At 34.0% G+C, this 25,699-nt stretch overlaps 1 pseudogene; it reads left to right on the top strand.

The window, feature by feature from the left end:
* Window positions 1–3,838: 3,838 nt before the first annotated feature.
* LOC118538747 (small ribosomal subunit protein eS17 pseudogene) lies at window positions 3,839–24,839 on the top strand (annotated as a pseudogene).
* Window positions 24,840–25,699: the final 860 nt, after the last annotated feature.

Raw genomic sequence — 25,699 nt, 5'->3', positions numbered from 1 at the left:
ACTCGATCCCGGGACTCCAGGATCATGACCCGAGCCGAAGGCAGTCGCTTAACCAACTGAGCCACCCAGGCGCCCCAGGATTTAATTTTAAAAATTGGTAACAACATAAATTATCTGAAAAACACTGTCAACATATTGACTTAGTTGATATTTCTACAACACTAGGTACTACAATTGCAGCATGAAAACTGTCAAATCCACACAATGTATTAACCAAGATAGACCGTATGCTAAGCCATATAAGTCTCAACACGTTTCAAAGGACTGAAATACCTTCTAAATAATACATAAGTGGAGAAGAAAAATCACTAGAAACACAGAAGATATTTCAAACTTCATGAAATTAAAAACAACGTATCCAAATACATGGATGTCTGGAAATTCCCCAAGCATTTAAACCCTAAATAAGTCAATTCTAAATCCACAGGTCAAAGAAAAAATCAAAACCTTAGAAAGTATTTTGAACTGAAGTTAAAATGAAAACACATGTCAAAAACTATGGTAGCTGTTAAAGTAATTATACAAGGAGGCTGAGTTGGCTTTAATGTTTTGGTAGCCTAAACAGAAGTAAGCCAGAGTAAAGTCCTTTAAATGCACTTGTATCCCAAAAAACAAAACGTAAGAACAAATCACAATGGCCAACTATTCTTTCCTAATTAAGCCAACCACGTAAGCTATAGACAATTGAATAATTTCCTTGCTTTAGTTCTGCATTTGGTCTGTAAAAGTCTTTGCCCAGCTCCTAAGGAGTGCTGCTAACCACTTTTGGTTTGGTGCAGCCCCCCTGGAACAGAAGTTCCATCAAATAAACTCTTGAAAATTTTAATGTGCCTCAGAAAATCTTTTAACATAGCTAAAGCAGTACTTGGTATTTCATAGCACTAAATGCCTGTATAAGAAATGAAGAAAGGTCTCAAAACAAATGACTTCAGCTTTCACCTTAAAAAACAAGGAAAAGATCAGATTAAAGTCACAGGAATTAGAATAAGTTAAATAATAAAGACTATAGTGAAAATCAATGACACAGAAAATGAAAACAATAGAAACAATGAAATCAAAAGGTGGCTCTTAGAGATGATCAATAAAATTGATAAAATTCTAGCCAGGGTGATCCAGAAAAAAAGAACAAGACGTAACAACATCTGGAATGAGAGGGGTTACATCACTCTAGATTCTACAGATATTAAAAGGATGTTAAAGGGATATTAATATTATTTAAGGGGATATTAATAATTATTTCAGCCAGTAAATTTTTTTTTTTATTTTTTTTTAAAGATTTTATTTATTTATTTATTAGAGAGCGAGCGAGAGAGAAACAGCATGAGAGGGGGGAGGGTCAGAGGGAGAAGCAGGCTCCCCGCCGAGCCGGGAGCCCGATGTGGGGCTCGATCCCAGGACTCCGGGATCATGACCTGAGCCGAAGGCAGTCGCTCAACCGACTGAGCCACCCAGGCGCCCTCAGCCAGTAAATTTGATAACTTAGAGGAAATGAACAAATTTCTTTAAAGACACAACTACCACAGCTCACTATAGAAGTTACAGAAAATCTGAATAGCCCTATGTCTTTTAAGGAAATTGAATTTGTAGTTAAACTATTAACCCTCAAAGAAAACTCCCTGACTAGTTTCTTAACTATTAAACACTATCAAATATTTGCAGAAGAATTAATAGCGATTCTACAGAAACTCTTACAGATAATTTAGGAAGAGGGAATACTTCCTAATTTATATTATGAGGCCGGAATTACCCTGACACCAAAACCAGTCAAATATACTACAATTAAACTACAGACCAATCTCCTTCATGAACGTAGATTCAAAATTATATACAAACTTTTAGCCAATGGATTCCAACAATAAAAATAATAAATTATTATCAAATAGGTTTTACCTCAGAAATATAAGGTTTATTTAACATTCATAAGTCAGTTGATATAATTCACCATATAACAAATTAAAAATGAAAAAAAAAATCAGCTTAACAAACAGAAAACCTTTTTGACAATATCCAAGAAACATTCTTGACAAAACCTCTCAAACTAGGAAGAGAAGAATATTTACCCTGATAAAGAGCACTTACTCTTGGTTTTTCTCATCAATCTCTTGGTTTTTTTTTCTCTGTACAGGTATTTTACATATACATTTAATCATTCATATTTCATATTTTGATGCTTTAACAAACTCTGGAACCTTATAGGACCCAGAACCTTTCTAAGAATGTTAATAAACCCCGGGACCTTCCCAGGCCTCCAGAACCCTTCTGGGAACAAGACGGACAGGTAATTTTAAATAGTTTGTTCGGGTCGGACAGCGGCACGCAAGGGAGCAGCGCTCAAACCCGACCCACTCACTCATCCAGGGTCCTCGGGAATGAGCAGAACTAGGAACTCAAAACGGTTCAGCCGCGGGCGCCTCGCCGGTCTGTCTCCTCCTCCCGTTGGCCGCCTCGGATCCCATTCCTCGTGGTCAAAAACTTTAAAAAAATGACTAAAAAAGACAATTTTGGTGATAAAAACAAATCTTATCTAACACTTTTGGAAGCAGACAGTCTCCTTTCAGAGACTCGCAATACGGGGCGGAAGGCAAGAAGCTTTTCTACCACAATAACGAACAAAGACGAGAAAATAGAAAATACTTCATGATGGACTAGGGCCCCACAGTCCCTTGTTTGGGGTGAGAAGGCCCGGAGTTGGCTTGGCGTTTGCGGATTGGCTGACTGGATATTCTGCCTCTGGGGTCCAGCGGCACATTTGCATAACTGAGTTCCGGTTTGTTGAGGGGGCACGTGGGAAGCCAACACGCCGGCGGCGTCTTGGGCCTAGAGATTCGTCGCGTCCCAGGGAGAGGTGTGCTGCAGCCCCGGCAGTGGGAGAGAAGCTTGCTGGCTTTCCTGGACCACAGGTGCTTCTGCGTCACAAGGTAAGAGTGTGGGTATGACAGTCCTCACTCAGTGAATAGTTGCCAAATGAATCAAGTGTAATAACAAATGGACAGTCCTCGATTAATCCCATAAATGTTTATGGAGAACATATTCTCCATATGTCTAGACACTAGAACGTGACCTAGGAAAAATACCTGCTTTCTATGGAGCTTAGATTCTTGTACGGAAATAAGCCAAACCCAAACAAATAAGTAAAATAAGTACATTAGATGGTAGTAATGCTATGTGAGAAGGAGGGTCAAGATAATTGGTGTTGCTATTTCAATTAGGTTGATTTGGGAGGCATAACTACAAAAATAAATATTGGGGCGCCTGGGTGGCTCAGTTTGTTAAGCGTCTGCCTTCGCCTCAGGTCATGATCCCAGGATCCTCGGTGGAGAGCCTGCTTCTCCCTTTCCCTCTGTCCCTCCTCCTCGCTTGTGCTCGCTCTGGCTCGCTCTCGCTCTCTCTCATAAATAAATAAAATTAAAAAAATAAAGGAAAAAGTAAATATTTTTAATAAAAACCTAAAAATAGGGAGAAAACAAGCCATTTCTGTTTCTGAGGAAAGGTATTTCCGGCCTGAATAAACTGCTCCATGTGAGACTCGTTTCTAGACCAGTCAGCAAGGGAGTGAGTGAGAGATCCAGTCAGAGACGTTGGAAAGAGGGCTGTATACAGCATTATAGGCCATTGTAAATAATTTGGATTTTACTCTGAATGAAGTAGAAATCCACTGGTAAGTTTTAGGCAGAGATGTGATTTTTGTTTTAGAAGGACGGCTCTAGCTGCTATGTTAGCACTGGACCTTTGTGGTATGGAAGAAAAAACAAGGGCAGGGAACCATTTGGTTGGTGGCCAGTAGATGCAATGGATGCAAAAGAAAACAGTTGTTGGGACAAGGAGGGTAACAGCGGCAATGGCGAAACATGACCAGATCCTGGGTACATTTTCAATGTAAAAACAATAAGGTGTACTGTTCTATTGGATGTGGGATGTGAGGAGTTAAAAATAACTTTAAAGTTTTGGGCCTGAACAACTGAAAGAATGATGATGTAATTTATTGAGCTTGAAAAGAATAGTGAGGCAAGTTAAGATAGAAAGGATGCATGGATTTTGTTTTTCTCAAGTACAGTTTAATAATTCATAGATAATTTTATAGTGTTCAAAGACATTTTACTTTTCTGATATACTCAAAATTAATATGACATCACGCTTGGAATAGAATTTTTATTTCTAATTCTTCCCTTTCATATGTTTGACTTTTTACAATTCATGCATTTATGTATTCTATATTGTCACTCCTATGCCATGTTTTGTGTGCAAGTTTGGACTTTTGTACTTTCTTCATGCTGTCAGAGAGCTAAAATTTTCATTATTGCAGTGTCATCATCTTTCTCTGTATAAGTGTTTGTGATTTGTGCAATTAGTTGGATATTTTATTGAATCTTCCCTTATTTAATATAAATTACTAGAAAATGGAAAAATGAAAGTGCTGATACTAGATATAAAAAGATGTGTCATAAACATAATGCAATTGTGACAAAGATGGAATTCATTAAGGATGCTGAATGAAGCAACTCTAGTTTCAGTTCTATGATCCTTAGACTTAATCTGATTGTTTCTGTGTGAACTGTGAAAGGGAAAAAACAAAATTAAAGAACATGTGTGGGGTGCTAGAAAAAATATTGTCATACTTAAGACCTCCATAAAATAGCACAGTCAATGCAATGTCAATCTGTTGTTCAACTTTAAAAATAATATTTAATTTTCATAGCTATTTTTATAAACATTTAATATATATAAGGGGAAACTACTTATAATGATGTCTAATCTATATGTTATGCATCACGTTCTATAGAATTTTGTTGATTAATTTAAACATTATGCTTTCTATAATAAACAAATCTCAAGTGCTTGTTACCAGCATATTCACAGTTTATATCTTTTCCAAAAAAAGATTTGTGTCAGTTTAACCAGCTAGTCAGATAATAATCAATGGAAAATATATTAGCCAGGTTACTGGGAGACCTGATAGAATTAATATGGTCAAGTTGTTTACACACATATTAAGGACATACTTGCAAAATTACAAAATTGTTCTACAATTAATGGAAAAGAAGTTACTCGAATTACCATACCATCAGTTAACAGACAAGAGACCAAGTTATTATTGTCATAGTGTAAAAATGCTGTATGTCCTCAAAAACTTCTTTGCTGAAATCTTGACTTATCCTACAACTGATATGTTTATATCTATCATGTGATTTTTTATTTCCTGTTAATGTCTAAATATTCCTATGTCTACTCAAAGTTTATTTTGTAAATGATGTAAAATTTGGAAGAATTTTAGTTTTGCTTGGATGATTTTTTCCCATCTCACACCATACATAAAAATAAATTTACAAAGGCTTTAATTTTGAATATAAAAATTAAAAAACATTAGCAAACATAAGAGAAAAGCAGAATAAATAACAAAAACAATGTAAGACTGGTTACATGGACATGGACTGACTATATAGGGAAGTTTTTTTTTTAAGTTAAAGGTCAATCATTTGGAAGTTCTACAAAGCAGATAAAGGATACACTAAATGTATAAGGGATTCTTGAAATTAATAAGATAAAGATGAAATACTTAGTGTATAAGTGGGCAAAATATGAAAAAATTAACGGAATAGAATATGTCTATAAAAAAATCAAGCTTTAATGTGGAAACAATCCTCATGACCATTGTCAGATGAATAGGTAAAGAAAATGTAGTATATACATATAATGGAAGTTTATTGAGCATTTAAAAAGATGGGAATTTTGCACTGTGGGACACAAGGAGGAACCTTGAAGACATTATGCTTAGTGAAATAAGACAAATATTGCATGATTCCACTTACATGAAGTATCTAAATTAGTCAAATTCATAGAATTGAGGAGTGGAGTGTTGTTTGCCAGGTCTGGGGAAATAGGAAATGGGGTTACTAATCAACCAGTATAATGTTTCAGTCAAGCAAGATGAATAAACTCTAGAGATCTGTGTACAACCTTATATCTATAGTCAACAGCAATATTTAGTACCCTTAAGAAGATAGATTTGTGTTAAGTGTTCTTTCGACAATAAAATTTAAATAAATTCAAGCTTTACCTTAATAATCAAACAACAGGAAGATACCCTTTAGGACATTAGATGACCAAAGAATGTGACAGACATGAGTCATAATGTTCTATGATAAGGGTTCAGGGAAGTGTCTCAGTAACCCATCCCAAATAATCTGGTTTTAAAATTTAAAGGTTTTCTTTGTTTTCCATTTTTTAGCAATGAGACTGTATTAAATATGTAAATAGAAAAAAAATTATGAAAAATTTTAAAGATTTATGAGAGATTTAAGTTTATAAACAGTTGGCAAATTGCAGAAAATAGGAGAGAACGTAAAGTATACATCAGCGCAAAATTTCTAGAGGAGCAATGTATTAATACATACCAGGTCTTTTATTTTTTTTCACATCATTTAACCCAAAAATCACAAAGAAAGCAAAAAGAAAGAAGGAAAGAAAGAGAAATAGAATGTTTTGCGAGTTTTAGCTATGGTCATTATAGCACAGTTTATAATATTTAAAAAAGAAATAGTCTGTCCAAAAATAATGAATTTAATTATAGTAAAATAATTATTATAGCGATTTAATAGATTGCAACATACATTTTAAATATCTTTTAGATACATATTTATTGATGTAAAAACTAAATATAAAAGGCCATTTTGTTTTATAAAATTATAGATATGCAGATATTTTATATATACTATGTTTTATAACGTATAGATATTCTGTAGATTGAAAGCCCAGAAACCCTTCCCATTGCCAGATCTCAATCATGATCCTCAAAAAATAAACACAATTCTGCTTTTTAGGCAATTTTTTCCCTGTATATTTTTATTTTTTTCATTATCTAAATATGCATCTTGGAGCACCTTGGTGGCTCAGTTGGTTAAGTGTTCGACTCTTGATTTCTGTTCAGGTCATAATCTCAGGGTCGTGATATCGAGCCAGTGTTGGGCTCCACACTGGGTGTAGAGTCTGCTTAAGATTCTCTCTCTCTTTCTCTCCCTCTGCCCCTTCTCCCCACCCTCCCAATCCTTGAGCACACACTCTGTCTCTAAAAAAAAAAAAAAAAATGCACTCTAGACAACATAGTTTAATATTACCCTATTTCTTAAAATTTGGTATGTTGCTTAAGCCTCTTAAATTCCAAGTACAAACTCTATCTTCCTCTTTCCCTTGCAAAATACCAAGTTGAAAAACACAAGCCATGGAACACTACATCAAAAACTAATGATGTAATGTATAGTGATTAACATAACATAATAAAATAAAATTTTAAAAATGCAAAAAAAAAAGAAAAACACAAGCCATTTAAATTGCAAATTTCCCGTGTTTAGATTTTGCTGGATATGCTCATTTTGCAATTCATAATGTTCCACTGCCCTCTGTATTTTCTGTAACTTGGAAGAAAGAAGACTTAGGTCAGATTTTTTTGGCAAGATCACACATGATTTTGTTTATTTCTAATTTGTCTTCTCTTTTTATGCTTAATGCCTGTATCCATTAATTCATTGATAATAGAATCTTATCATTTCTTGTTTAGTTATTGCCAGGGGTACTTATGTAAAGTTTTACATCATCTGTTGAGTATTAATAGTGTTTTTATTTGTTGTAGTGATAAAACATTAATACTCTTACTTATCACTCAATAAAGTATTAATAAAATCAGTACTTTATATGGAAAAACAAGATAAATGCTCAGTTTTTCTCTTTATTTTATAGATTTCCAGATAATTAATTTGTTCCCTCTCATCTCCTGAAGGTAACTAATTAGATTGTTGTCAAAATATCATTAGAAACTCATGTATTGGGGCGCCTGGGTGGCTCAGTCATTAAGCGTCTGCCTTCGGCTCAGGTCATGATCCCAGAGTACTGGGATCGAGCCCCACATCGCGTCGCATCGGGCTCCCTACTCCATAGGAAGCCTGCTTCTCCCTCTCCCACTCCCCCTGCTTATGTTCCCTCTCTCGCTGTGTCTCTCTGTCAAATAAATAAATAAAATCTTAAAAAAAAAAGAAACTCATGTATTTAAGCGTCTTTGATGGGTTTCAGTCTCTTAATATAAATTCAATCCATTTTGAAGCTCAAATCTTTAGTTATAGCCCGTCCTCACATTGAATCCCATCTCCTTTTGATGTGATCCTTAGTATTCATTTTTACCTGATTTTTTCTATATAACTTTGTGGCTGCAACTTAGAAGAAAGTAAATATTGATAGAACAATTAATTGATCAATAGATGAATCAAATGCCTAATGAGTTCATCCTGATTTCCAGTTTAACTTCAGGCCTGCAGGACTATTCAACCTCTTCTACTTTATATATATATATACTTCTTTTCTTTTACCTTCAGAATTCTGTTTTCAGGTACAGGGAGGGGTGACAAAATTAGTGTACAGTAATTACTTATTTGCTTTATCCCACATCACACTCAGATTGTTGTCCACATAACAATGCAAATACCTCAAAACCTGCAATGATTACCAAACACACTTAAAAGATTTTCAAATGCATTATTTTTTGTCCTCAGTTAGTTCTAACTTGACTATATCTACTTTGTCCTAGGATATAGCAATTATATTCTGTATTCTCTCTTCATTTAATCTTAGTTCTGTATAGATAGCTATATATCCAAGGCTTATTATCATATGAAAATCTGAATTTTTATAAGTTTTCTGAATTTTTGAAAGTAAGCTTGTTTCAGAATAGGTTCTCTAACCTTCACAGAGCTCTCACTTCTGATTTTTTTTTCAATTAGTATTTAAAAATATGTCACTCTTCTGGCTCAGTTCTCCACCCCCACTTTTATCTAGACCTTTTCTTTTCTTCATTTCTATTGCCCTTATCCTAATAAGTTTTGATTCAGTAATTTAGTTCTTAGTAAGTTTTTTTTTTTCCCTCTCTTAGTATAGAACTCTGTTCTGGAAGGGAGCCATGCTTAATCAGTTTCAAGAACTAAGAGGGGCTGGACTGCTCCAATCCCTTCAGACCTTCCTATAGACCTTTGCATTGACCAGCTGTGGATTAGACAAAACCCCTCCTACTTTAGCTGTTTTCAAATTGTCCCATGGTGACTACACTGTCCTCAAATCTTAAGACACGATTGTTTCCTATGTTCCCACTGTTCCAAAGACAGGCCACACAGGGCATGTAGCTATCATGTTTCCTCCCCACTCACTGTATTTTGGGTTTGGGGAAATAAAACATAATTTTGTTGTAAATGTGGTCCATCAATTTTGGTTTACTATTTAATTGGTCTGTCTGCTGTTATAAGGATGTTTGAGGAGATTAAATATTATGCTACTCATTTTCCCAGAATCCCTTGTTCTTATATTGAAACCGATTTTTTGTGATGGAGGAATATGTCCTTAAATAAAAATAACTTCCCTTTCCTTTCAGTATTCCTATTTTAAGGGATTAGGAGTCTAATAACTGCATTTTGTGTGTAAAATAGAACAAATTTTGGCAGCACCTATGCCAACCAATTAAATTAAAGTAAAAGCGTAAACCAGAGCTGAACACAGTGCACCAGAAATTGTGTTAACATTGGGCAAGTATCCTTTGGCTCTTTCCACAAAAATCTGCACTGTAGACAAATTACAATAAACGAGACTGACAGTTACTCAGTATTGGTCTGTTTAACTTCATTTGAAGAGCCAAAGCCTGAGATTTCTCTTCAGCAACAATATTAGTTAAAATAGTGAAATCTGTTTTGTTTAATGCAGTTTTGTATCAATTATTTTTTAAAATTACTAAATGTTATTTGAGAAATCAGTCTGCAATTATCCCTGCCATCCATCCCCTCTGGCTTCACTACTTCTATCAGAGAACTCTGCCTTTGGGAATATAAACATATGGTGTATTTTGCAAAAATTTATTCCAATGCTTGTAAAGTCATAGTATATTAGACTCTGTGGTTACATTTATTTACCACTGGGCTATTGCATAAGAAGAGTAAATCATATATAACTTTGTATAAGCTATGATTTTATGACAATTAGTTGGAGCAACTATACTAGGAAAAATTAGCTCATTTGTAAAGTGGTGGTAAAAAGTGTTCTACTCTTAATCCTCTAGTTTGAAATTTTCAACTGTTAAACAGTTTAAAAAATTTCAGGAGTACAAAACTACTTCTGTGTGCATTAGGTAAGGTTTCTAGGAAATTCTGATTAGAATAACAAAGAGTTTCCTCAGTTTTTACACATGCCTAAAAATGCATCGTCTTTTAGATTTGATTATTTGAACAAAATGCGGTTAAGAGAATATACTACACAGAATAACACATGGGCTTTGAGGACTATAGACCCAAGTCCTCACTGTGATTTTCGTATATGCTAGGTGCATGACTTTGAAGAAATGCTTCTGTATGTACCCCAGCTTCCTCCTCTAAAAATTGAGAACAGTAATAATACTAAACTTATGGGATTGTTATGAAAATTAAATGATATAATAAATACAAACCATCTTTTACTCTGGTGTATAGTCGTAAAAACTTTGAACATAAAAAGCATCACAAATTTTACATGTCCAAACCAGAATACTTTTTTTGCCCACCTAACATCCCTACTACAGCTTTTGACATGACTCACTCCCTTTCTTCCTTCAGTTCTTTGTTCAAAAATGATAATAAATAGTATATGTTAAGGATATCGTTCATTTACTAATGGTGCCACTGTAGAGGAAACTCATTCTTCAGTACTCTGTAGAAGTTTTAAACAACTTTATGTCTGAAAAGGTAGATACTAATTACTAAATCTGATTTTTTTAAAGATTAGCAATCAAAAATGGATATATCTGATTTTAGATTAGGGCCTCATTTTATAACAACTGAATTATTTTCAAAAAGTTCTATTTTCTTTTATGTAGCCATGCACTAATTTATAGATTAACATTTTATCAACATTTGAAAATATCCCTTTTTTGAAATTTCCTATTATCTTTGGACTAAAATGTTAAATTATTCAGCTTTTTCCAATGAATACAGTATAAATGTAGGGAAAGATTTCCTTGTATTTGATGTATTTCCTATATTTAATAAAAATAATTATGGAGTAGTTTATACTGAAGTTAGTGAAATGAATCTATTTCCTTAATAAGGATATTTGTCATTTAGATATACATTTTCAAATATAAATTTGAAAACACTGCCTTTCACTGAGATCTCTTTCATTCATGGTGACAGATAGAGGAACCTAGGTCCCACCTATATTAAACACTTTGACGTACTCTAAGAAATAAAAGAAGGTCAATGTGCTTGCAGCATAGAAAGCAAGAGGAGAATAATAGGTAATGAAAATACATTAGTAGTCCACATGGAGTTTCACGTACTATTTATATACATATTTTTTGATATGTTAAAGTTTGTATGTGCGCATAAATTTTAATTGCTATAATATAATCAGAAAGGATTAGGATTACTTTTAGTATTAGCATTTCCCCACTTTTGTAATTTCTACAAAGATATTTAGGCCTGTAATCTCCTTAGTTGCAATTTTTTTATGTTCAAATTTTTAATGTTTAAATTTTAGGGCCTAAAGCAAACTTTGCCTTCACAACACCTCTCCTCCTAGCATTAGCTTTACAAAAGCCTGAGCTTACTGAGAGAAGAGGAAAAAGTGTGCTTTTAGTGGTGGTGGTAATGGTCAGATTTATTTCTATTTTATTTTTATAAATAATGGGATATTTCTTAAACACTAAAGTAGTACAGTAATATTCATACGTTACAGTAAGGTAACTTAAAACATGACTTTAAAATGCAATGAAAAGCTATTAAGAGTTTAGGCAGATGAGTTACATCACGTAAAGGTATTTTTAAAAGACTACTTAAGAATATTTAAATCTTCATAGAAAAAGAATTAGATAAGGTAATTAAAGAGGCTGGTTAAAAGATTATTACAGTAAAAACAACAAAGGATAAATGCAATTTTTGACCATGGTCATGACAGAATTCTTGTATTTAAAATATATTTTTGACCTATGATAGAGGTAAGGAAATGTCAAAACTGACTTCCATGTTTATAGAGAAACTGCGTATGGATGGTGCCACTACCCAGGACGGTAAGATCATGAAGGAATATTGTTGGTGAATTTCTTAAATTACATGGAAAACTGTTAAGTGGGCATTTGGACATACAAGTTAGGAGCTCAGAAATATATCCTAGAATGAGCTATATGAATCATGCCATTCATTCATGGAATGGTCATTTTTAAAAGCTGACTATACAAAGTGAAAGACATGGTTGCTGTATTGGTGGCTATTTAGGATACAAGGATTAATTAGGAATTTTTCACTAAAAATATGTTAAGAGCTAGGTTTCATTAGCTTTTCTGTGGTTCTCCCGTTATATTGATGTCAACAAAAAGGATATTCTCAGATCTTCAAGGGCTTTGAAAAAATCACATCCATGACCCTTCGGTGAAAATTTAATAAAGATGTAATTTTAAGTGACCAGGAGACAGGTTGAAATAAATCCAGATTTGGAAGCCATGGTGTAATAGAACTGACAGTGAAAAATGACACCAGTAAAACATGAAGTTAAGAGCAGTAAGGCATGCACATAAATAACTAAAATAAAATGTAGAAAGTAGTATGTCCCCTGAGAAATGATATACAAATAAAGTTCAATTTGGTATAGGAAATTGAAAATTTTTTCCATAGCAAAAGATTAGGGATATCTGAGACAGGAGGTGACTATAGAACTGGGCGTTTCAGGTAATTAGGATTTGAACAAGGAGGCATAGGAGAGAAATGATTAGGTGCCTCAAAAACCAGCAAGAGGAGGTCCGAGAGGCTGGACAAGATACATAGGCTCCTCCCTGTGACAGGAGCAGGCATAGCAAGTGGAGCACTGGGTGACTCAGCAGGACAGCTAGTTTAGAGCAAACTGAGTGTACCTTTCAATTTATATGTCATTTCACTGTCTTTCATCAAATGGACAATCATTATCTATAGGTCCAACCCAATAATTTTTAATTATCCTAATAGAATTAGAAATAAATAAAGTCTTGCTTTAAGACTTCTCTTAAGGAATTCAGTTGTAACTGTCTGACATTTAAAATAAATTGTTCATTTTAAGGTAGGATTTCTTAAGCATTAGATCTGATGTTTATGCGATATCCTATAAGGAAAGATACAGACAAGTAGGGAAATTAACAAAACAAGAAGGAAACAAAACTTTTCAATTTAATTTTTTTCAGTATTAAAGATATGATTTAAAGATGTGATTTAAAGATACGCTTATTAGGCACTTAAAGATATAATTATAAGGCATGGATTGCAAGTCAATGCTAATTGACTATAAAAGAACTATAATTAAAGAGAATTCTTAAAATGCTCCTGTACTTAGAACGTATGAAAATTACCAGAGGAGTTTTAGTTTGGTCAATAGAATGTGGTTTTAGCAAACAGATTAGCTTTAAAAAGTATTATTCTTCAAAAGAAAATTTGATGAGTAAATTACTAGACAGAAAGTTGTTCCACATATTTGCAGTATGATGTATGCTGTATATGAATGCGAGACTCTTAGAGTACATATAATTTTATAAGTCTTTTACTTATTTCAGGCTCATTTTTGCACCGATGTTAATATTAAATTCCTGAATACACAAAACAAGTAATTCAATAAATAAAAATAGGAGAGTTAAAATTTTCTGTTTTTTAATTCATCGTAATTTAAAAAAAGCCTTATTTTCCATGAGTCTTCTGTTTCTTAGTGTAATGAAATACTTCCTCTCTGACCTTTTTCCCCCCTTTTTTACATGTCTTAGAATGGTAGCACAGACTGTATAAATTATTGTAAGCACATAGTCAGAAATCTATAGAACATTTAACAGAACTAAAGAAAATCAAGCAAAACAAAAAAAAATAAGGATTGCAGCAAAAATGATGCCTATAAAAAACTGTTTTCATTACTCTTTCCTGTCTCATCACTATCTATACTTGGCATATTCTTCTTCCACTTTTGTTCATTAAAACTGAACTCAGATGGCATTTTCTCAATAATCTTTCTTTTCTTTTCTCTCAGAATGTGAGATAAGAGTCAGGTTATATACTTGAAATCTGTCATCAGATAAACCTAATTTGTGTCTAACCTTTGTACTCCTTACTTTGCAAATTTAAAGTTACTATTCTATCCTAAGGGGACAGAGAGAGATAAGTGTCCCTGCCTCAGGAATTTCTATGAGGATTTAATGAACTTGTATATGTAAAGAGCTTAGAATTTTTACATGTTGTATAATATTTTCATGTTGTACTGTAAATGCTTCTGCTCTCTGGCCCTTATTCTCTGATTTTTCCCTAAATTCACTCTAATGTAATTATTCTGCATCCAAAACACTGAAAATCAATGATCAACAACCATGGCAGTAAATCCAATGTTATTTCTTAATTCTCATCAAATTGCAGCACTGTTGGACTAAATCAATTGATCACTACCTCCCCAGGAGAATATTTTAATATTTGGCTTCCAGGGCCACTCCCCATCACTGTTTTTTTCCTCTTCAATCACTGGCCACTCCTTCTCAGTCCCATTTGCTGATTCCTCATATCCTCAGTCTCTTAAAGATGGAGAGACCCAAGGCCCATGAGCCTTTCTGCTCCATACCCACTCCAATGATAATCTCATGCAGCCCATGTGCTGAAGGCTCTTATATTTGCATCTACTATGAATGCAATATTTGTCTATACAATGGTCTACTTAATGTCTCCATTTAGATATCTAAGAAACATTTCAAACTTGATCTCCTTTGCACCAGTTCCCCCATCCCAGCCTGCTCTAGTCTCATTCTTCCACACGTCTCCGATGATGGCAGCTCTATCCTATGTGCATAGTCCCAAACTCAGGTGTCTTCTTTGTTTCTCTCTTTTTCTCACATACCACATCAAATCCATTCATTGGCTAAACTTTAAAATATATAGTATATAGAATTAGACATTTTCTTACCCGTCGTGTACTCTCTTTCTGTTCCAAGTCTGGATTATAATAAAAAAGCTCCTTGATTCCATTATCTTTTCCTCTAGAGTAGCTTTTTAATACAGATGCCTGAATGATCCTTCATAGAACATACTTAGATCATGGTCCTCCTTTTCTCAAAAAATTTGCAATGCCTCTCCATATCATTTAGCACAAAAAAATCCAGTGTATTTAGAATGTCCTAAAAGTTTCCACAAATCTTTTCCTTACTTCTTTGATGTCCACCAAAGCCAATGGCTTCCTTTCTGAATGTTGAGCTTGCCAGTTAGGCTTTTACCCCAGGATCCTTGTACTTGCTCTTCTCTCTGCCCATGATGTTCCTCATTCACATATCCACAGGCTAGCTCCCTCATCAACTTTAGACCTTCACTCAAATACAGCTTTCTAAATAAAGAGGTTCCTCATGGCTGCCCTATTTTAACTTGCAGCACTCCTTATCTTCTTTCCTTGCTTTAGTTTTCCCAATAGCATACATAATTGACTTTACGGGTACTTTGTCTTACATCATGAGAAAGTAATCACTGTGGGAGTGATTACTTCTCTCCCTCCCCAATAGTTCAGTGATAAACCTAAAACCTAATAACCTAGAACAATAGCTGGTGAATAATAGATCTGCAATAAATATTTGATTAATTTAATTGGGTTGAATTGAATCCTTTCTTTGGATATTGTGTTAGTCTGCTTGGGCTGCCATTAACAACAACAACAACAATAACAACAACAACAAAAACATAGGCAGGTTGGCTTAATAGAAATTTATTTTCTTACAGTGTTGAAGGCTAGAAGTCCAAGATCAAAGTTCCAATTCTGTTTCTGGTGATGACTCCTCCTTGCTTGTTGACAGCCACCTTCTCACTATGCCCTCAAAGGCCTCTACTTAATGCATGCATATGAAGAGAGAGAGAGACAAGTTCTCTGATGCCTCTTCTTGTTAGGGCACTAACCTAATAAGAGGTTCAACTTCTAGGACCTCATGTAACCATAATTACTTTCTTAGAGTTCCCATTCCCAAATCAGCCCCTTTGGGGGGAAGGAAGGGCCAGGGATTCAACATATGAATTTTGGAGGGACACATTCAGTACTTAACACATATCAACTTTCCAATTGAGGCTGTGAACTTTCAGATATGGAGTTAATGTTCGTGTTTCTATGTGTAGCACCCAACAAATGAAAATGCTAATTAGTTTACCTAAAGATTAGGTGATGTGCATTGTCAAATTTTAAAAGACCACTTAAATATGTATAGAGCATTTACTATTTTATCATAAATGTATAGAGAAATTTTAAATTAGTCATGTTTCTTTAAAAACCACATGACTGCCCATTTTTTAATATTGTTTTGGAAAGCTTTAGAAAGTCTATAATTTGAAAACCTGAATTTGTACTTGCATTATTACTGAATGGGGTTCTATATAATAATTCTAATAGGAATCAGTAGTAAACATAATAAAAATGAGAATGCTTTGATAAATCTCAAAATATCCCCACAATTTAAGTTCCCTTCTTTACTTGTTTTTATATGATACTATTTTTTCATTGCATCTAAAATAAAGAATTCTCTTTATTCATACAATAAAAAATATTTTAACCTTTTTTTTTCCTTGCCCCCTGAGGTATATGCCCAGTTCATATTTGTTTTTTCTGTTATAAAATAACTCCCCCCTGCAGTGGTCTTCCCAAATACACTGTGGTTTGTTTAAATGTAACACTAATAATTCATATACAGTTGTTCTTAAGTGAAATGTTTAATTTAAGAATAACCTGTCTTTCAAGTTCAGCAGTGTCTTCAGAAACTCCTGATTAACATCCAGCAGATTGTTATGAGCTATTCATTTAATCTAAAAAGTACTTTTCCATTCTTTGTTGTTGTTGTTGTTAAATGTATGTGGATAATGAAATAAAAATGTTTCAAGGGATTCCAGGTGATGCACAGTGTACAGTAGATTCTGGGGCTAAGTCAGTTCTAGGATTTAGTGTCTTCACTTGTAGAATTAGGATTATATGCTAACATACCAAATACACAGAAAGACTGACTTATAAAAATAGCAATTCCTAATCAACAAAGTGGAATAAAACAGGAAGGAAGAACATAAAAGACATGATTGACCAAAAGAATAAAAGGTTCTAAAGCTATGGAAGTTTAATAAAATAAAAGCGTAGGTACAAAATCGAAAAGTGATTTGATTTAGCCAATTTCTATAGAAAATAAATATATAGATTCCCACTTTTATTTTAATTTAGAGCATTTTTTTTTTCTACTTTAGAGCATTCTTAAAGTAATACCTCCAAAACAAATTGAATCATACCCATCTTGTTTGGGAGCTATGTCAACAGATAAGCTTATTAAGTTCCTTTGACAAACATTCCACATATGTCTAATTTATTTTAATTTTGTCAGCAAATATTTTCTCATGCCATGTATCAGAAAGAGATTTTTTTTTCCTCCTGAGGTATACACATTGAATCACCATATTTTTATATTTTTTTATAAATACAGCAAAAAACCTTGTGTAGGAAAATAATTTTCAAACTCTTTTGGCTTGACAAATAACTTTAGTCTATTTATTGCTCTTCAAGAATAACATTTAATTTAAACAATTTATTCTGCAGTAGTGACAAATCTAAGATTTTCTGCTAGGAAACCTCATCCCATTCCCCTCCTGTAGTTTAGCTCAATGAACTCTAAAAATAAAATTTCAAATAATAGTAGATATACATTGAGTTACTCCTAAATAATACTTCAGAACGCAACAGGCTTTGTAGTAAATCTGAATGTAGGAATGATTCCCTGCAGATGCCAGAGACCCACCACAGCCATTGTATTATTAGTTACATCAGGAAGCCTTGTCACAGTACATGACTACTAAACCTGGAAATACTCTGAAATGTCACAGACCAAATCTCCATTTCTATATAGAATCTACAGAGACCTGTAAAGGTATTTTAAGTTGGATTGACATTTCTGCTTCCTTAAAAACTTAGCTTTCAAGAAGCTAATGTTCTCTGGGTCTATTGTTTGCTTCTTCCTATATTGTATGCATATCATTTCTTGCTAATATTCTTAAATAGCTGTAAATTGTGTTTGATTCAAGGAGTTTATGGATTACATACGAAATTAGGTATTGAACAACTTAGAGGAAAAAAAACAACTTTCATGTTTTTCAAGATGTTTAAAACATTCACAGATCCTAAGCACTAACAACAACAAAAATAAATTATTTATTTTATAAAATAGGTGTTTAATTTGATAATAATGAAAAATTCACTATATAAAACTACAGAAATAGTATTATAAATGTTAAGAAACTTTTCGTTTACACATTATCAGAATTGCTAATCAGAGAAAAATGTAAAATTCAAATGAAAAGAAAACTAGAACTATGCTTTAAACATTAAAGTGTGAATTGGGCAATAGAGGCAATAATCTAGATAACTAAAATTAAACCAAAAAACTTCCATGATCATTTCCAAATTTTTAAGCATTTATTTTTTTTTTTAAGTAGGCTCCACGTGGACCCAGCCTGGAGCCTTACATGGGGTTTGAACTCATGACCCTGAGATCAAGACCTGAGCTGAGATCAAGAGTTGGACACTTTCTTAAGTGAAATGTTTAGTTTAAGGATAATCTGTCTTTCAAGTTCAGCAGTGTCTTCAGAAACACCTGATTAACCTGAGCTGAGATCAGGTTACTGAATGGGGTTCTATATAATAATTCTAATAGGAATCAGTAGTAAATATAATAAAAATGAGAATGATTTGATAAATATCAAAATACCCCCACAATTTAAGTTCCCTTCTTTACTTGTTTTATATATGGTACTATTTTTTCCTTGCATCTAAAATAAAGAATTCTCTTTATTCTGAGCCACTCAGGCACCCCATTTTTAAGCATTTTTAAAAAGATTTTATTTATTTATTTGACAGAGAGAGAGAGAGAGTGCACACGCACAAGTGGGGGGAACAGCAGGCAGACGGAGAGGGAGAAGCAGGCTCCCCGCTGTGCAGAGAGCCCGATGCGGGGCTTGATCCCAGGACCCTGAGATCATTACCTGAGCCCAAGGCAGACACTCAGCCAAGCCCCTTAAGCATTTTTAATGGCAAGCATTTTTGCCTGATTGTTGGGATAATTTTTTGTAAATTCTCTACTATGTATAGGCACAGCTTTAAAATCAATAAGAAAATGGGGCAAAACTAGTTGTATATTCAGGAAATAATAGTTTATTAAAATAACCGATTTAATGCTTACTTGTGTTTATAATAATGATGTCCATGTTATTTTAATATGAAACTAATTTTTACTTGAAAAAAAATTGTTCAAGCTCTTCTATACTGTTAGGAGTTAGGTAACAGTTAGGTGGTCAGGGTGAGGGTCCTCAACAAGAAAATACAGAGTCAGGACATCTAAAAGAAAATAGCACTGACATCCTATTTTGCAGCTTAGACAGGACCACACTGACATTCTGCTTTGCAGCCTTTGCAGAAATGACTTCTGCAAAACGTCCTAAAATAAGACAATTAACCTCAAGAACATTTGTCAATATCATGGGCAAGGGGCAGTTAAGACCTAGGCCCCCACATGTCAGCAAAAAAAGGACCATCAGCAGTGGACATTAACCTAATTGGTAGACAGATATGTGACCGAAGCCCTGATTGGCACGACTCAGCACACCCTGCTTGCTTAGGAAAGTTCTGCAAAAGACCTCATAAAAACCCTTAAACTTAGAAATAACGAGGGCAACCCACTCAGGTCCCCCTCCCTCCCTAGAAGCTTTGTACTCTTGCTCAATAAACCTTGCTTTGCTGCCCACCTCTCTTCGTCTGGTCTACCTCTTCATTCTTCGAAGTGGTGTGACCAAGAGCCGCAGGCACTAAGGAGACACAAAATCCTGTAACAGTACCAAATATATCTAGAAAATCATTTCTTTAGATTTCTGAAAGTGTTTGGGATGTTTGTAGATTCTTACTGTTTTATTGTGTCTCAGAATTTACACTGTATTGTAAAATGATTTCGTGAGGGCCTAGCCTCCGATGAGATCTTTTTTGGGGTAGGCAAAGGGAGAATGCTAATGCCTGTCCATCAGCATTCTATTTCAATTAGCATCAGAATGTTGGCTTTCTCATGGGGGCATATTGTGGCCTATTTTGAAGCTACCGTCCTTAAGATATACATAGTACACAGTCCATATCCTGACTGGACAGTGCCACTAGGTTAAGCAGTAGAAACTTGAACACCGGGGCTGATTTCGTTTTCCTCTCTCCTCACCACACTGGTTGTGGTTCATTCAGTAAACCACCAGTCTTCAAAATTCCTCAGAAAGGAAACAGGCACGAAACTCCAAGTAGATGTATATTCCCAAACTACTGAGGACAAATGTCAATTTCTCAAGGTGATTCCCCTCCAGTGGCAGTTCTGGGGTGGGCCTAAGAGTTTTCGCAGTTTTTGAAACATCTAACCAGAAACGATTGATGTCAGCTCTCCCTTTGATAAAAATCTCCAGTCTCTCTGAGAATGAACTCCCTTCAATTATTTTAGTGAGCTACACCTCAGCACTAACAGACTCATTTTCTCCCTCTAAGTTCTCCATTTTCTGCCTATATGGCTGGATTGGTGGGAATTAAGGTTGAAACACTATTTGAATATCCTCTGAACAAGTAGGTGGAGTCCAGGGTAGGTTCAGGGTAAACTGTCAGCTTCATAACTGTTTTATAATATTATTGGACTTGTTGTCTATTTCCTCAAAATTGAAAAAAGAACGATTTTACATATTGTAATATATCTCAGCTAGTCCACTGATGTAACTAGAACTTTCCTGTAATACAAGAATGAAAGGGGGTGAGAGTTGTGAAGAACAAACACTACAAAAATCACAAAAGGGAAAAAAAAATCCTTTAATGTGTATAAAGATTATATTCTGTGAACATATAGTCACAAAAGTTGTGCTAATATAAATATAAAACTGAGGATCTATTTTGTGTGACTATGAATAAACACCAAGCTTTGATGGTCATTATATAGGCTCTGAGTAAAACCTCACTTCCGGTAACCTTTTATGAATATTTCACTTCACTTATTTTATAATACATGTGGGGATGTCTATCAATAGGTATTTCATTGAACAAGACAGTTTTTTTCCTGCCCTCAACCAAGCATATACCTCATATGCATGCAATGGAGGGTTAAACAAAAATTATTACAAAAATTATTACATAACATGGCAGATTATTAAGAATTTAAAGTGGCAGAATAACCCACTGAGAAATTAACTGTCTAGTTTGGTTTTATTTTTTTTCTGCCATAGCACAACAAAATGGATAAAATGTTTTTCTGTTCCACCCTCCTTTTGTAGCAGGGAGCTATGTTTTTGTGTCCTTGAATTCTGGGTTTCTTTATTTCCTGGGTAAAGGGGCAGAGAGGGTTTTCTTGTGTGTTAGTGGAGAGAAGTTGTTGGGCAGAATATAAACATAATATGTATTAGAAAGTTAAATTCCCTAGTTTCCCTACGCTCATTCCAATCTTTTGAATATACTTAATTCACTTGACTAACAGGGACTGTAGCATTTTCTCATTTTGTCACTTAAAGGTCTATGGTTCTCCAAGGACTCTTGTTTCTTTAATCTCCCTATGGATGGCTTCGTTGATTATGACAATTCCAACCTTTCTAGACATTCACATCACTTACTCCTTCTGGCATAGTCTCAAAATTTCAAGAGATACACAGAATCCTAATTCCCTCAGAAGAAACCAAAAGAAATACATACATATATGTATGTATGCATATATTTATTAACATCTTTCCCTTTTTTTTGTTTTAACAAATCTGTGAAAATATTTCTGTGCTTTCCGGTATGGTAGTCACAAGCTGTGTGTTGCTTTTGAGCACTTAAAATGTGCCTAGTGCACTGAGGAACTACATTTTAACTTTCATTTAATTTTACCTAACTTAAAATGAAATTTAAGGAGTTACTATAGCTTGTGGATACCATCGGAGAGTGGGATTCTATAGGAAAAGTCAGTTTTATTTTGTGAAGTGTTATGTGAAGAAACATTTTAGAGAAAAAAGTATACGCATTTTCATGGCAGTTACAGACATATGGAAACTTCTGTTTTATATTTGTAAGAACAAATTAAAAATGGGAAAATGGCAGTTAAAGCTCAAAATATATATTGATTACTTAGAAAGTTAGAAACAATGGGCCACAAAATTTACTGATACAAACAGGATAAAGGAAAGTAAAAGATTATGATTAATGATTTTACAATATCAGTCTTTTCATAGATGTTATAAAACATTATAAAGGGGCTTATATCCCAGAATCTGAAAATTCACAAGATGCAAGTACATGAAAAGTGAAATTTTAATCATAAATATAAGGCAGTATGTTCTCTCTTTGAGTTGTCTGAAAACCCTATCTGTTATACAACAAAGTCAGGTAGAAAGCACAAGTCATGGAAAGGGGGATTCTGTTTTTCAATTAGCACATAAATCTGAAGCTGATAATTAGAATTCAGTACTTTTATTGAGATTACAGTTTTATTTTCCTTCAACATCATAAATTTAGCAAAGGATTATTGGAAGTAAACATAAAATCACAATGTAGCTGTTAAATTATTCTGCTTTCTTGAAGACTTTCTGAAAAATTATATTAATATGAATACATGTAACATTTTATAATTATGCTAAGATGTGTACAGAAAATAACCTGTGAAGTTCTTATTTATCTAGTAGGGAATTTAAACTTCTTTAGTGAAGTTATATTTATAAATTTTTGCTTCATTTCACATTTAAGTAATTACCAATGAGTTTGTTTTAAGATTGCTAAAAAAATCAGTGTTTTTTATGTTTAAAATTATAGACATAAATATCTGAGATGAGTCTAGCTAATAGTGATGTGTAAGGACTTTGTTTTCTAGAAATTATCCTCTAATGTACATTTATATTAAATATAATTTAATAAAAAATTTTAATAAAATTTCTAGTCATGAACTTTGTAAGTTCACTAAAAGATATTGAAGATAACTAAATATTTTATCATACATATCATACATATGAGTATGTCATTTGGGAAAGGGTTTTCCTGTAGGCCAGTGTTGTGTATTTCACTACATATTATATTTGTCTCCAGAACTAGTTAGCAAGAGTTATGGAGTAAATCCACTATGATGTAAAATATCAATTACATTTCCCTTATGCACCAGTATCTCCTTTTGTCGTTTGCTGCTGCTGTCCAGTGCTGCCATTTGTGTGTGTATGTTTGTGTGTATCTGTGTCTGCATTATAAAATAATCCATTTGAAGGCTAGTGAAGGGGGAATATTGTTTTCTGTTAATTCAATGGCAATTTCAATACTAAGCATTCATGGGGCACCTGGTGGCTCAGTCAGTTAAGTGTCTGACTCTTGGTTTAGGCTCAGGTCATGATCTCATGGTTCATGTGATCGAGTCCTGTGTCAGGCTCCATGCTCAGCGGGGAGTTTGCTTGAAGATTCTCTCCCTCTGACCCTCACCCTGCTCACGCAAGCATGTGTGCTTGTGCTCTCTCTTGCTCTCTAAAATAAATAAATCTTAAAAAAAAACCTAAGTGCTCATGGAGAAAGTAAGATGTTATAGGCAAAGCCTTTTTTTGCATTGTGTATGATGAGAATAAAAATTAAATCATACACTTTCTATTGGGTTTGTTCATCATGACATAATACATTCCAATATGGTCATACATAATCCTAACTAAGCCAACTTTCTGAAAAGAATATTTATCTCATTTGCTCTCTCTCTCTCTATAAATACAGAATTTGAACACAAAGTTCTAGGTGGGCCCAATCAGACTTTATATTATCTAAATGGATTTTTAAATTAAGAAAATTTTGTAGAAACTTTGGAAATAGTTTTATTATTTATTATTTGCTATATGTATAAAATAATATAAATAATTTTATATTATATATATATAGATGAATAATAATTTTCACATTTTGGTAATAAGTATAGAAAAAACACCCATGAAACTATCACCCAACTTAAGCAGAAGATTGCAAATAATATTATATGCATAATTCTTATTTATGATTTAATAACTAGTCAATCAACATGGTTCAATCCAGAGCCTTGATTTTGTTCTCAAATAATTTTTGCTGCCATACATGTTACTCTTAAAGTGTTTCTTCAATGATTATTAAGAAGAGAAGCATGTAGCACATAATTGTATATCATTTTAATAGTCAGTACCCTCATGCTCCTGTAGATAGTCAAAATAAATAGAACACCAAGAACAGTGACATCAGAACAGACTCTATTCTTGTCCAAACATACCACATCCTACTTTAGTATCTTTATAAAGTGAAACATGCTTGTGCTGACCCTTTCATGACTTTTAAAACATTTCAATAATTTACAGTCTATTCCAACTCCCACTTAGTACTTTCCTTCTATGAAGAAATTGGAATCCTCTTTTAGCAGGGACTTGCCAACATAGGTTGTGTTTGCACCAAAACTATGAAGAAAGCGGTCTGGGTCATCACTGAGAAGTACTATGCACGTCTGGGCAACAACTTCCACACCAAGTGTGTGTGTGAGGAGATTGCCATTATTCCCAGCAAGAAGCTCTGCAACAAGATAGCAGGCTATGTCACACATCTGATGAAGCCGATGCAGAGAGGCCCCGTGAGAGGTATCTCAGTCAAGCTTCAGGAGGCGGAGAGAGAAAGGAGAGATAATTTTGTTCCTGAGGTCTCAGCCCTGGATCGGGAGATCACTGAAGTAGATCCGGACACTAAGGAAATGTTGAAACTCTTGGGCTTTGTCCAACCTGCAGGTCACTTAGCCTACAGTTGGGATGAATTTCAAAACGCCATGTGGAACCACTTGAATCCTTCTGCCATTCTATAATATCTTCAGTAAATCTTGGAAAACAACATAGCAACAACAACAAAAAAGAAATTGAAATAAAGTCCCCTATTATTCTAATATCATTTCTACTTATAATATTTACATATTATAAATTATAGCTATTTTAGGGGATTTCACTGTACACATTTCATATACATACACATACTATAGTTTTCAATTACATAATACGTAGGTAATAATGCTAAATAAACTTACAAATTTCCTTTGGTTTTCTGTGTTCTGATAATGTATTACCATGTATGTTATATAGAAAAAAAAAATCATTTTAACAATTTCCTATTCTCAGGTTATTGCATAACAGTGCAGATGCCATCATTTCTTCTGTTATTTTTGCCACATGCATAATTTTAAAAGATACGGTGCTTTAAAATGACTTTGAAGAAATTATTGCCCTTAAGAATTCTGCTATATTATTAATATGTTACTCAATAGGTACTTTTCAAACATCCTCACTAAAATAGGCAATATCGTTTCCTCTATCATTTTCCTCCATCCCTTTGTACTTGTTTCATAAGAAAATGAGCATGTGGGGCGCCTGGGTGGCTCAGTTGGTTAAGCGACTGCCTTCGGCTCAGGTCATGATCCTGGAGTCCCTGGATCGAGTCCCTCATCGGGCTCCCTGCTCAGCAGAAAGTCTGCTTCTCCCTCTGACTCTCTCCCCTCTCATGTGCTCTCTCTCTCTCATTCTCTCTGTCTCAAATAAATAAATAAAATCTTAAAAAAAAAAAAAAAAGAAAATGAGCATGTGAATAAACTTTTATAAATAGAATCTATTTTCAAATTAAGAAAGAAACAAACAAACATATTTAAGATGATTTT

The sequence above is a fragment of the Halichoerus grypus genome, chromosome 6 (genome assembly GCF_964656455.1).
Source record: "Halichoerus grypus chromosome 6, mHalGry1.hap1.1, whole genome shotgun sequence".
NCBI lineage: Eukaryota > Metazoa > Chordata > Mammalia > Carnivora > Phocidae > Halichoerus > Halichoerus grypus.
The sequence above is the reverse complement of the archived record's forward strand: the minus strand, read 5'-3'. Positions and strand labels throughout refer to the sequence as shown.